Source organism: Oenanthe melanoleuca, chromosome 17 (genome assembly GCF_029582105.1).
Source record: "Oenanthe melanoleuca isolate GR-GAL-2019-014 chromosome 17, OMel1.0, whole genome shotgun sequence".
Taxonomy (NCBI): domain Eukaryota; kingdom Metazoa; phylum Chordata; class Aves; order Passeriformes; family Muscicapidae; genus Oenanthe; species Oenanthe melanoleuca.
The window spans coordinates 8,816,645-8,831,101 of NC_079350.1; positions in this window are offsets into that span (position 1 = coordinate 8,816,645).

A 14,457-nucleotide genomic window follows, 5' to 3' on the forward strand; every position below is an offset into this window, starting at 1 on the left:
TCTGATGCAAAGCTGGGGTTTTATTTGCATCCTAGCAAGGTGCAGAAAAAGAGGGAAACACAATCCAACAAAAGGGAGGATTAATGAAATAGGGTTTCAGCAGCTCATGGAGCCACCTGATGTTAAACACAATATTAACAAAAAAAAAAAACACTTTTCTGTGCAGAATCAAACCAGGAACTGAGATCTTGACCAAGTCTGGACCCAAATATGTTCTGTTGATCAAGGTGGTTGGCAGGTGAACATTTCTTTGCTCACTGATTTGTCCCTCAGCCTTACATGAGCTGGATGTTCCCACATTTTGGAGCCAGGTGAATTCCCATACAAGTCTCCAAATTGATGACACTGGAACAAAACACGTGGGGCTTTTCCTTCAGGGTCAGGTGACAACAGCTGAAATCAGATCCAGAGCAGCTGTGAATAAAAATTAAAGGTGAGAAATAAATCTGAGCACTGCTCTCAGTGAAACTCCACCAATGATTCACCAAGACAGAAACAGGGACTCAGCTCAGGGACCCAGAGTTCTGCTCACATCCATAACCTAAAGCAGGATCTACCAAAAATTCTGTCTAGTGGCACTTTTAATTTCCAGGAGTGGTGGTAAATTTTAAAGCTGCCTTGTACAAGCAAGGATTTCTCAAAGTGAGTTTGTGTCTGTTCATCCCCAGCACTGACTGCATGGAATGAGCATTTTCACTTGGCTTGGGCTGGCTCTGGCATTGCTGTAATTATTCATGAGGCAACAACTTGAATCACTTCCAGCTGAAATGATATAAAGTTGTGGATAATGAAACCTCTATCAGCTCTGAAGCAAAGGATTTAGTCTTTATTATACCTGCAGGGACTTGAAGTTCTGTTCTGAGGGAGATGAGCTAAAGAAACTCTTGATGGACTTGAATATGTTTCCAAGGAGTGTGGAAAATTCCTTGTGTCCTTCTCTAGAACATCCCAAATAAAGTGATAAAGTCTTTATCACTTCTCTTTAAGAGTATCAGGCTCTGAAGGAAATTTCAGCAGCACTGATGTTGTCTTCAGGATTTCCATCCATCCCTGCACCAGCTCCTGCCAAGTGCTCAGCCCAGGGGTTCCAGCATAGCCCAGCCAATCCCAGACTGGGGTAACATCACTAAATGCAGCTTTCCAATCCCAAACTGAGAGGTTTTGTGGTTTCTTTAACTACATCACCAAATCAATGGTTTTTTCACACATGTAATAACCAAAAACACGATGTCAGTTGTGGGAGCAGAGCATTTCTACCTGTGATCTCCCATCTGACACCCTGTGGGGCACATTTAATTTTCATAAAGCTGTTCAGCTCAACTGCATAGATTTAAAATATCCTACAGTGATGATGGACTTCAACAAATGAGCAACTAAAATATACATCCTTAATTTCCCCACATCACTAAAGACTGCACCAGGCTTTTAAAGGTGGAAGGATTTCCAATGGCAGGTGCAAGAACTGAAATAATTCTATCCTCTCCTAAATGTGATTCAGCTTTGAAAATCCCATGGACTGTTGATTTAATGTTTTCTTTGTTCAATGTTTGCTACTCATCAGGAACTTCAGTGATAAGACAAGGGGGAATGGGCTCAAACTGAACCAGAGGGCAGGGCTGGGTGGGATTTTGGGCAGGAATTGTTCCCTGGCAGGGTGGGCAGGGCTGGCACAGGGTGCCCAGAGCAGCTGTGGCTGCCCCTGGATCCCTGGCAGTGCCCAAGGCCAGGCTGGACACTGGGGACAGTGGGAGTGTCCCTGCCATGGGATGGGATGGGATGGGATGGGATGGGATGGGATGGGATGGGATGGGATGGGATGGGATGGGATGAGTTTTAAGGTTCTTTCCAAACCAAACCCCTCCATGATTCTGTGATTCCATAAATCCTGCAACTATTGACTCCATCCTGCTGCAGAATCTCACATAGATTTGCTTTTCCTGTTCATATCTGCATGTAACCAGTGAGTTTTCTTTAACAAGGAAAACTCTGTTTGCAGTAAATGAAATTCACTCCAGAGGGTCCCACACCCACTCCAGGATGGAGCAGGCACAGGCTCATGGACTCCACTCCCTGTGGATGGTCCCCCCTGTGCTGGATTCAGTTCTGCTTCAGCAGGAGTGAAAAATCACATTTCTCCCCCTCCTCAGGGGACTTTTCCATAATTAAATGAAAAGCAGCACTAAATAACCAAACATGTGTCTCGTATCTGTTCCTTTGGCATTGACAGATGTTCCTGTTTCAGTCCTGGAGTGAAAAAGAAGCCAAGCTCTGCTCAGATTTTGTTCTCTAAATGCCTCACAAATGCCAACAGCTGCCAATGCAAACCTTCCCAGACCCTTCCTGCAGGTCCCTCTTGTAAGCAGCTCCTTCTGGGAACAATCTGGGCATGGGACCAGCAGTGCTGGGAATCCCCAGAGGGAGCTCAGGGGCTCTTCCCCAGCAGAGGAATGGAGGAAGGGAGGAGGAATATTTAACTTTGGGCTGAGAGGAATCAGATCCCCCTTCCCAGAACCCACAGAGTGATGGGGAGATGGGTCAGGGAGGAGGGAGAGACTCAGGGGGTGCCCAGAGAAGCTGCATCAGCACCAGAGCTGCCAGTGTTGTAATCCAAAATCCTTGCCCCAGGGACACCCACATCCCCTGGAGTAATTTCCATGTTCCTCCCAGACCAAGCTGGGATTTACATCCCAGGGTTGAGTCTGCAGGAGAAAGCTCATGGAAAATCTGAGTTGTTTGCCCATAAGGAAGAAAACAGGCTTGTTTAGGGAAGCAGGGTGGGAAGCAAACAAGCACTGAGTGATACAGAAGATACTCAGAGACAAGTATTTGGAGCTTCTCAAACAGGAAAAGCAGGGGAAGACTGGAAGGAAAATGACACATTTTTAATGAGGTGGCTTTCTAGTGTGCTATTTGAATAATTTTCACATGATGTAAGGCAGAAATGACGTGGTCTGTTCCTTCTGTGATGAGGAAATTTTGCTTTTTAGGGTGACACCCTCTGTTGCCACACGGAATCAGGGCCTGTTTTTGAAGGTGATGCAGAGATGTGAAGGCACTGAGGGGATGCAAAATCGGTGTGTTCCAAAGCACAGTGATCCTGCTGGGCCAGAGCCACAGCTCTTCTCTCTGGAATTACCCTTTATACCCTTTACACCCTTTACACCCAGGTTTCTGTGTGGGTGGGAAGAGTTGGCTGGGTGTGACCCCCTTGTCAGGAAAATTAATCCACCAACACCTGAGGTTTATGTCCAAAAAGGAGACAGAGGAGTCCTTTCTGCTTTATTCCAATAAAGGGAGAAGCCATGAGGCATTGCCCTGGGATCTCTCAGATTTTTGGAGGGTGCAGCCTCCTTTTATCCCAATTTCCCTCTCTCTTTCCCCATGGGCTGAGGGACTTGAGAGGCACAGACTTCCCAAACACCTGATACCTGAGATTCCCCTCTAATGTACAACCCTCCCTTTTAATTTTTAGTTCTTATAGAATTCATAGTTTTTCCCCATTGCTTCTTTCATCTTCTGATATCCAATTTCATTTACCAGCAAACCTACAGTTTGTTTGTAAAGGCAAATGTCTTTTTCTATTCATCGATCAGTGGAATCCCTCCCATTGTTTCTTTTATCTCTCAGTGCTGTTTTTATCTCCCAGCAGATCTACAGTTTGTTTGTAAAGACAAATCCCATATTGCTCTCACCCTCAGGCACAGCCAGCCCCTCCTGCCCTGAGCTGCCACTATGAACTACCAGGTCATGCTGGAAGGAAACACCATCAGGGAGCTTCCAGGAAATTTAAGGAATCAGCACTTCCCAAAAAAAAAAAAAAGTCACATTTTCCTTCCCTTTCACCCCAAATAACTGTGTGGTCCCTGGCCTTTTGAGTTAGCAATTGGTGGCAGAAGAACCCAGGGGTGAGCCATTGATCAGAGAGCTCTCAGATATCCCAGGAAAAGCAGTCCTGGGAAACACAGCTGTGCTCCTGGCACGGGGAATTTGGCCAGCTGGGATCTCTGGTGCAGATCCAGCCCGTGGCCTGTTCTTATCTGCTCTCCCATTAATCCTTCCAGCCTCTGGAGCTGAGGTGAGAAGGCTTTAATGGGGATCCAGCTGCTGTGATGGCTCTGAGTAATAAAGGTCTAATTTTGTGTGTTCCAGCCAGAGCATCCAGACACAACAGAGCTGTTCCTGCAGGACCTCAGGACAGGAGGAAGCACAGCAGGGCAGGAATGATAAATCCTGTGGAGGGGCCATTGCTGCAATGAGGTTACAAACAGCCCAGCTGCTCCTTAACCTCTAGCCCAGGCTGGAGGAGGAAGGCTCTGGGCTCTGCAGGAGCTGTGCACGCCCTGGGCTGCTGTTCTGACATCTGGGAAGAGGGTGGGTGATGCAGGGCTGGCCACAGCCTGCTCTCCCCCAGAGCAGGAGCCCAGCCTGGAATCCCCCTCTCAGCACACCCTGCAGGCAAAGATGAGCTGCTCCTGCCTGACACAGCTGCCAGTGCAAGTGGCTCTCGCCTTCCTCCTGATGGGATGGAGGGAGGAGACAGGACAGGTCCCCAGCCTTTGGTGGGATTCATTCCTGGTGACATTGCCAGATCAATGATTCAGGAGCACCCTGAAGCTGGGATGTGTGGCAAATCCCCAGCCACAGCCTCAGCAGGAAATCATCTCTGACTGGGGAAACTGGTGTGTGCAGCAGGCACCAGGTCTGTTACTGTACAAGGTGTTGGACCTGGCTGTGGGCAGGAATTGCACAGACTGCTCAGGCAGCACACAGGTGAGGAGGTGACAGTGGCACTGCCTTGTCACAGCAGGGATGCTGTGCTCCCTTGTTCTCCATCTCAGTCCCTTCTCTTTGGGCTGTCCCCTGCTCAGCCATGGCTCCCCTGACAGGCCACAATCATCCCGGGGAGTTTCACTGTGTTTAACCCTTTCCCACCCCTTGTACCTCCTGCCACAGGAACTCCCTGCAGCCCAGGGCCAGGAAGGGGCTGCAGTGTGAGCACAGGCTCCCAGCCAGGGGTGGGTGTCACCCCAGTGCCACCCCAGCAGCTGCACCTTGTCCCTGTGAGCAGGAAGGAGCAGGGTTGCAAAAGCCCTGAAGGGGAACTGCTCTTTTCCTGCCTGCATCCCCCAGGCAGCTGGCACAGAAAGGGGAACCTGGGCAGAGCAGGAGCCTGGCAAACACAGAGAGGCCAGAGAGGGGGAGGAGGTGAGGCTGGGCCACAGCCACCCTTACTGTAAGTGCTCCTGGGAGGAAGGGCAGCACGGCTGGGCTCAGTCCAGACTGAGCTGGGTTTAGCTGGGCTGGTCCAACCCGTGATGGAAACGTGGGAAATGTGGTGTCCTCACAGCAAAGGAGTCACTGCAGAGGGAGAGCTGCAGCAAGATGCAATCAGCCACCCCAGGGCTCAGGAAGCTGATGGAGCTGGATGTTCTGCAGACTAAGGAAAGCTAAATTAAGTCATCTTTTTGCATGTGAAACGACTTCCTGAGTTAGTAGGACAGGCTGGGGGTTGCAGCAGTGTTGCTCTGACCCAGGAGCAGCTGCTAGGAGGAGGAATCTGCCAGGAAAAGGTTGAGTTGAGTAAAACCATCCCTGGGTCAGGCTGTGGCTTTCCAGCTGGGCTGTGGAATCTTGGGAATGTTCCTGGCAGGGCTGTTCTCAGTCACACCTCCTGCAGGTGACAGAGCACAGGGACCCTCTAGGAGGGACCTCCAGGGTTTCCAGGCAAGAACTGCAGGGAGAGCCACAGTGAAGGACTCTGGACCATGTAAATCCTGAAGCCCTCTATCTATCCCTCCTTCTCTCCATCATATAAATCTGGAGCCTTTTATCTCTCTCTTTTCCTCTGGATCCTATAAATCCTGCAGCCTTTTATTTACTCCCTCTCTGGATCATAAATCCTGGAGCCTTTTATATCCCTCCCTCTCTGGATCATATAAATCTTGGAGCCCTTTACCTATCCTCCTTTGGATCCTATAAATCCTGGAGCCTTTTATCTCTCTCTTTTCCTCTGGATCCTTTAAATCTTGGAGCCTTTTATTTACTCCCTCTCTGGATCACATAAACCCTGGAGCCCTTTATCTACTTCCTCCCTGGATCAATCATGTAAATCCTGGATCCTTTTATATCTCTCTCTCTCTGGATCATATAAATACTGGAGCCTTTTCTCTCTCTTTCCCTCTGGATCCTATAAATCCTTTAACCTTTTATGTCCCTCCCTCTCTGGTTCACATAAATTTTGAAGCCCTTAACCTATCCTTCTCTGGATCCTATAAATCCTGGAGCCTTTTATCTCTCTCTTTTCCTCTGGACCCTATAAATCCTGAAACCTTTTATATCCTTCCCTCTCTGGATCATATAAACCTTGGAGCCCTTTACCTATCCTTCTCTGGATCCTATAAATCCTGTAACCTTTTATATCCTCCCCTTTCTGAATCATATAAATCCTGGAATTTTTTATATCCTTTCCTCTCTGGATCATATAAATCCTGGCATCCTTTATCTATCCCTTTCTCTATCCTAGAAATCCTGGAGCCCTTTTATCCCTCCCTCCCTCTTCCCAGATATTTGTGATGCTCCAGCCAAGCTCAGTGTGGGGCATGTCCCTCACAGCTGGTGCAATATTTTATTTCATCTCTTCCCTGAATTAACCAGCACAAACCTCTGAAACAACTCAGGGGCTGCTGCAACTCCTGATGCTCAGCTCATAAATTTGCTTCAATTATATTTTAGTTATAAAAAAAGAAGCAAAAATAAAGCTTTGCCTTTGATCTCAGCACTGCTTCTCTAAGCAGTGAACTGAGTTTTGCTTAAATCTGTCACAGAGAAAAACAGAAAAACAATCACAAGATTTCTGGATGAAGCTCCTGATGTCAGTATTTCTGATGAAGATAAATTTTGTTGGTAAAAACAAAATTCCAGGCCTAAGAAAAAGGAGCCCCAAGCCATCAATATTGATGGAAATTAGGCCAGCAGACTCCTGCCAGGGAATTTGGATTCAGGAGTGGGGAAGATGGGAGGTGGAGAGGCTGGAAATGAAGCTCCATGGGTCTGTAGGAGAAATGGAGAGAAAGGAGAGGAAGGGAGAGGAAAACAATGTTCAAATGAAGAATTTTGGGGGGATTCTGGGGAATTTGGGGGAATCTAAGGGATTTTGGGGGATTCTTCTCTCAAACCAACTAATAAAAAAATTCTAGTTTCCATTTCTCAAATTATCCATGAAATGCTTCATGAACACAAATCAAAACCACTTCTGCAACCATCATTTAAACTGTAAAATTTAATTCAAGCCAAAATGTCCTTTATGTATATTAAAAAGAGCCCTTCCTCAGGCACCTGAAAAGGGACTGAGATAATAAAGCAGCTGCCAAGGAAAACCAGCCCCTCTGTGTCAGCAGGGTTCAGGCTGGGCCTTTCCCCAGGAATCCCAAAAAGGAATGGAGAATCCATTTGTTCTTCCCCATTTTCATCCCTGGAAAAACCACTTTGGGCATCTGACCATCTCTCTGCACCTTCACCTCCTCCTCCAGACTGGATCCACTCCCCTGCTCCAAAATCAGCTCCTTCCTTCCATCCCTGGTAGAACAGGAGCTCTGGGTCACTCCTGTCCCTGCCAGGACTCAGCCAGGGTCTCCCCCTTTCCTGCCCCTCTGGTTTAGCCAGAATTACAAAAATCCACAAGAAACCTCTGGATTGGCACCTTTATTTTGCAGCCTTAGATGCTGGCACCAAGAAACAACTGCATTTGTCACTCACTGAATAAATTTATATTTCCCATCCATTGTAAAATTAAGGTCAAACCCATTAAAAACTTCTTTACTTCCTGAACACTGAGTAAAAAATTGGCAGGGGAAGGTCATGGTGTCAAATTAAATCTTCTCATGGAGATTAAGCATTTTTTTCCCTTCTTTTTAATCAAAAGGTATCTAAATTTAACACTGTAGCCTCATTTCAAAATGTAACATTTAAAGATTCCATACTGAAAAATGCTGAAATGCAGCACTCTGGGCTAAAAAAAAAAAAAAAAGGAAATCAATGCAGAATTTGACAGATTGTTTTGGTTGTCCTCAATTTGAAATTTCAATAGAAAAGCTGTTGATAAAAATATCTTGTCCAGTTGTAATTAGCACCATCAGCCAGGGCCATCACTACAGTCTTGGGTTGTGAATAAAATGTAAGAGTGAAATAACCTCTAATGCAAAAAAGTTTCCAGTCTCCTTGGCAGGATGTCACAGTTTCCATAATTCTCCATCGTTTTTTTGTGTTCCCAGAGTCAGAGAAAAAGCAGCAGCAGCAAAGAGCAGCACAATTCTCCAGACTGGATGAAGGCACAAGGAAGGACACACATCCTGAGGCTTTACCCACAGAGGGAGGGAGCAGGGTGGGAGCAGAGCCCCTGGGCAAGGGACACTGCAAAGACAACACTCAGTGTGAGGCTCACTCTCTGAATTTAATCAGTTTTGTGTCACTTAATTTAGGTAAATTTAGTTAAACCTCAACTAAACCACTGAAACCCAAGCAAGCCATAGAAACAGAGGGTGAGGAGCTGAGTGCTGAAAAATTGCAGCTGTCTGGAGGCACTCAGAGTTCATAATCTCATATATTTACACCTGTAAGGGCTGCTTAATGAGCTTGATTAATTAATTAATTAATTAAAACCATGTTCATGTCCCCAAGGGGGGATTGTGAGAAGGCAGCACCAACTCCTAAAAAACCCTCTGGATGGGCAGGACAACCTTGGGATCATCCCCAGGGACAAGGAGATTTTCCTTGCCAAAGCACAGCTCTCCATTTCCACCCCTTCTCCAAATTAATTAATCTGGACACAAATTAACTCATGTTCCCTGCAGTGCTTTGTGATGCTGCTTGCTCAGGGCTCCGGGGAGATGAAAGGATCCAGTGCCATCCCAAAAATCCCTCCATGGCTCTGCATCCTCAGCCTCCTGCAAGAGGGGATCTCAGATCAGAGGCTGAGCCTTGTCCCCAGCACATCTGGGAACAGGATGGATTTCTGCCAGGAAAAAAAAAAGTGCTGGGGATGCCTGGGAGTGAAAGAGGAGAATCTCAGGCAGTCCTGGAGATATTTCCTTTCATTCCTCAAATGCCAGGAAATGCATGGACCCATCCCATGCACACTGCAGGCTGCTGAGGGGATGTGTGCAGACATGAGGGAGATGTTCAGGTGAAATATTCCTGAATTTTCACTCTGCAAACACTCCAGGCATGTTCCTGTGCAGGGATGTGCCACAGGAAGGAAACCCCCAGCTCTCCTTGCCAACAATTTATGGCAAAGTGTTTCCCTGAATGACCTTTGGGCAATTTAGCTTTTGATTTCTTATTTATTTTTAATGGAAATTAAATAGGTAGTGTCATAAAGGAGAATGACCTCAGCTAATTGGCATGTAATGCCAGGGGAATAAATCCTTGTTCTTGATGACAAAACTTCCTCTTCTGGCTAAAAATGGAATCTCTTTAGTCTTGCCAATTCTAACAATATCTTCCCAGAGAGGTGAGCACACAAACACCAAAATTTATTTTGTTACAAAGAAAAAATCCAGCTCAGCTGTCCCATTCCCTGGTGGGAAAAAGACCCTTTTCTGCTTAAACAATCAAGCCAGTGTGGCTTGCAGTGCATTTTAAACAGTAAAAGTGTAAAGGGAAGCCAGAATTTGGGGTGCAAAGTCCAGCCTGTGGACACAGAACACCTGAAACGCTGACTCAAGTGAGTCTCACCCTGGGAAAATCTGCTTCACACCTGGGCTTTGCTCAAGCTGACAAAGCCAGACACCTAAAAGTGAAAGAATTGGCTCTCACACTCGTTTGTGTGGGTGAGAAGGGAAAGCAGAGCTGCTGCCTGCTCCCTGCAGGGGCTCTGGGAGCTGGAGCTCTGTGCAGAGCTCTGACCCACCCGAGCCTCGCTGGATTCCTGTCCCTTCATCCCCGGGGAAATCAGCTCTGCTAAAGGGAGGAGTGTTCACACCTCCCGGCAAACTGCTCCAGGAGGAGGTGAGGTGCCAAGGGGGGGTTGCAGAACAGAGCCAGCACAGCCAGGGGACACGGGGGGACACTGCAGTGACAGCCCTGTCCCCACATCACAGGTGGGTTTGGGGAAGTTAAACTTCTCCTGTCGCTCTTGGAGGCTGAAAACACCTCTGGAAGAAATGCAGCTGTGCAGAACCAGTGTGAGGCACAAGCCCTTCCACTGCTGGGGAGCTCTGCACTCACTGCCTGCCAGACCCAGCCAGGGCAGATGGGCAAAGGGCTGGAATCGAGTTTAATTCTCCCTGTGGGGTTAAAAACTCATCTGCAAACTGTCTGGAGTCTGTGCTTTGTGTGGTGTGGATGGCTGGGGGAGCAAGAGCTTTTTCTCCCTGGAGAAATGCCTGAAGCAGGTAAGAAAGCTGCTCTGAAACAGGTCCTTGTGCTAATGTTTGTAAAGCACTTCCAAGCCCCAGGAGCTCCCAGAATCCACAGATCCCACCACAGGAAATGGGTGGGACAGGGCAGGTGGAGTTTGTGCAGTTCAGGATTATTCCATGGAGAGGAGAATGCTGTGCCTCCACCAAAAACTCACTTTGTGCTGTTCTCTGTGGAAAAATGCATTTTAAACAAATTTCCCTCCGCCCTCCTGTTCTGCAGCTTGGGCATAGCCAGGTGGGAGCTACCCAGTGCTGTTTGAGGGGTTCTCTTTCCTTCAGAAGAAAACTGAAGATTTATTTCCTTATGGTCTAGAGAGACCGAGCACCCAGCAAGCCAAAACAGTGAGACAGAACTTATTAAGTTTTGAGATTTATTAGGATGGGCTTTTTTCTTTACATCCTGCTCCACAGTGATGCCTTTTTGGCACTACCTAAAAGCAGATGCCAGAAAAAAATGAAGGGAATAAAAAGCAGTTCTATTTATTGAAGGCCTCCAGGTACATTTAGGGCAGACAAAGTGTCCCAGGGGCTGCACCCAAAATGGACAATGGGCCACAGGATTTCACACTTTTATAAGTTTGGTCCATTTGCATATTGGGGGTGAATCTTCCAAATACAGCTTCAGGTAATGAAGTCATTTACCCCAAGTTTGCTCCCCCAACTCACTTTTGTTTCCATCTCTGGGCCCTGAGGCAGTGAGGTGTCCTTGATTCCCAGCCTGGAGAGGAATTGTTGTGTCTGCCCAAACTGGGAGAGCAGCAGCTCACACTGTGTGTGGAGTTTGGAGTTACACACTACAGAACTGCAGGGTTACAAATAAATGGAAAATACAAAAGCTGAAATGCTGAGGGGTCAGTGGTGCCTGGGCCATGACACAAATCAGCAGTGGCTGCCAGGGCTGTTCCCTGAGGCAGCAGCACCACTGCAGATTGCAGAGCCCCACAGCAGCACCACTGCTGTCCCCAGACAACCTCCCAGTGATATTTCACCACCCACGGGGCCAGGACAGCTCTGCTCCCCACCAAACCTTCCCTCAGGGAGATTTGCACAGCCACTTGCATGAGGAGAGCTCTGAGTCAAGTGTGCATCTTGTCATGGAAAGGACATTTCCCTCAGCGAGTTTCCTGGCTCTGACGTAACTGGGAAGATGATTTCTCAGTGTGTCAGCTTCGCTGCCAAGCCACAGCCTCCTGCTCCCTTTGCTGTGCCCACAGCAGCTCTGTACAGCTGGCATTTCACACCTGCCACTCCCTGCCCCTGATCTCCGGGATGGAGGGGCTGCAGAAACTGCTTCTTTTCACTCCATCCCAGCCCTCAGCCTCCATCTCTGCTGGCAAAGGCTGGCAGAGGGGATGGGAAGTGATAAGAGGTGCAAAGCTCTGAGCCCTTTGTGTGTTTACCTGAGCACCAGAATCTGCTGGAGTTAGCAAAACCAGGCCGGAAATTGCTCAATGATAAAATTTCTATTCTTTCTCCTTCCAGTCAGGCTAAAAATAAAATAAAACCCTTGTGCCAGGCCCATTTCTGCTGCAACCACCCTGGTCTCAGCACAGTCAGTGGGGTGAGGATGGACCTTGACCATGTTGTTGTTCAGCAGTGCAACTTCCAGTCACAGCCAGGGAAATGGAAACCAGTGGTGGGTGAGGCAGCCCAGCCCTGCTCCCCTGGGCTCCTCACCACCAAAATCCACCTCACCTTCTCCTGCTCAGCACCAGCAAGGTGTCTGCAAGGCAGCTTTTGACTGGAGGGAACTGGGGCAAGACCCAGCTCAATCCCACTCCTGCAAGGTCCAGAGTTTAGGCAGATGCACCTTAAGGAGGTTCAAAGCTCCTATAGCCTTGCTCTTCTCCATCTTTTACAAAATTGGAATCTAATTTTGTTTTTTTGTTTTGTTTGGAGATGATGTATTTGTCCTGGAAGTCCTGTGAAGAGTGGGGAAGGAACTTTTTTATTTCAGCGAGGGTGAGAAGGAGCATTGATCAGCCTGATGGAGAAATGGCCTGTGCTTCCAGCCCAGCAGGAGTGACAGACAGAGAGCTCAGGGAATTCCTGACCATCCCAGGGATGTGCTGGGAGACAGGAATAGGGGATACAGCCAAGACACCGGGCTGGGCACCCTTTTGCCAGGTATTTCCCCATTCCAGTGCAGTGAGCTCCCACACAGGGGGTTTTTTGCACTTCAATGCCCATCCCAGCATCACCAGCTGAGCCCAGGGGAGGGGCAAAGCCCAGAGCATGGGGACATTTTGCTGTAGCAGTCACAGAATCACAGAATATCCTGAACTGGGAGGGACCCACAGGATGACCCAGTGCAGCCCCTGTCCCTGCCCAGACCCCCCAACACTCCCCCCTGTCCATCCCTGGTGTCCAAACTCTCCTGGAGCTCTGGCAGCCTCGGGGCCGTGCCCATTCCCTGGGGAGCCTGGGCAGTGCCAGCACCTCTGGGGGAAGAGCCTTGCCCTGAGCTCCAGCCTGAGCCTGGGCAGTGCCAGCACCTCTGGGGGAAGAGCCTTGCCCTGGTATCAACCTGAACCTCCCCTGACAGAGCTCCAGCCGTTCCCTGGCTCCTGTCACTTGTCAGAGTCACAGACAGTGATAGGAAGGAGACATCAGCCCTGGCCATGCTGGCTCTGCTGGAACAGCAGCTGAGCAGCACAGGGCAGGGCTGGCTGTCCCACACAGCAGCTGGGGACAGTGCAGAAGCCACAGGATGGCCCGAGGTGACCCCTGAGAGAGTCTGTGCTGGGCTGAGAGTGGCTGCGTCACTGCTGGAGGGGAGAAGGGAGCAGGGCCCAGCTCAGGCTGCAGAAACCAGCCAGTCCCAAGTGCCTTTGAGGAACTGTTTGTGCACAGCCTGAGCCAGGACGTGGCTCTTTGGAGCACCCTGAGAACCTCCCACCTCCCTCCACACAGCTCCCACCCTTCAAGGATGTGTTTGTACATCCAAGGGATGCCAGAGAGCTACTCTCAAACACAAACCTGGCAGAGTCACTTCAGAACAGGCCTTTCAGAGCCCTGCATGCAGGAGAAGCTGCTCCCATGGAAAAAGTCACACTCCAGCATCGTTTGGCATCCTCAGCTTCCTCCACAGCCACTGCCACGCTCACAGAGACATCTCTGAGCACTGCAAAACACAAACCTGTCCCTGCACAGCACCACTCCAGCCTGCTTTGAACACAAACCTGCCAGGGGAGGGATGGGCTCAGCCCAAAGGAGGTTTGGGTCTCCCTTTTCCACCAGATCAACCTTGGTCTGCCCAGGGCAGAGGGGGTGGCTCAGGCAGTCACCCATGGATCTGGCTGCATTCCTGGAGGTTCCATGCTGAGCCATCCCCATGGCCACAGAAATGTCTGAGCCAAAGGAATGAGCTGTGGGCAGTTCTAACACAGCAGAACCTGTCGCTGTTAATAACTGCAGGCTAAACCTTATGTGGCTTGGAGCAGGCACCTGCCTTCCTTCTGCTCTTAAAGCAAGGTGAAACCACCAAAATTCTGTCATTGGAGCCCAGAGCTTCAGCCAGGAGGTTTCATGGTTACTCTGGTGCCACAGCCAAGCTCAGAAAGCAGAGCTGAGCTTACCCCGGTGTCTGCTCTGGGCGTGGACTTGCTGCTGTGAGCTCAGATCAAACAGGAGGGATGTGCCTGGACAGGATGGGATTTTCTCTAACGAGCGTTTCAGTGAGAGGTTGTTGCTCTGCACTCGGTGACAGGAGGGTGACAAGTGAGGCAATGAGGTGACAGGTGAAATCTTTCCGCTAAACGGGAACAAGGCTCCGTGGCTGTGCTGTCACAGGCTGGAAGGAGATAAGGCTCAGCTCCCACTGCAGATTTTGTGAGAATTGATAATTTAAAACCCTTGCAATGTCTAGCAACAGTGATTATACTTCATACCTTGCATGACTAAAAAGATTCTCCAGTATCTTACGGTGTCTGTGACAGGGAGATCGTGGAGCCAAGCGTTCCCTTGGGACAGGATGTGCAGATCACTGGGAAAGAAAAGAGTGGATAAGGTTAGATTGACACGCAGATCCCGAAGTTTC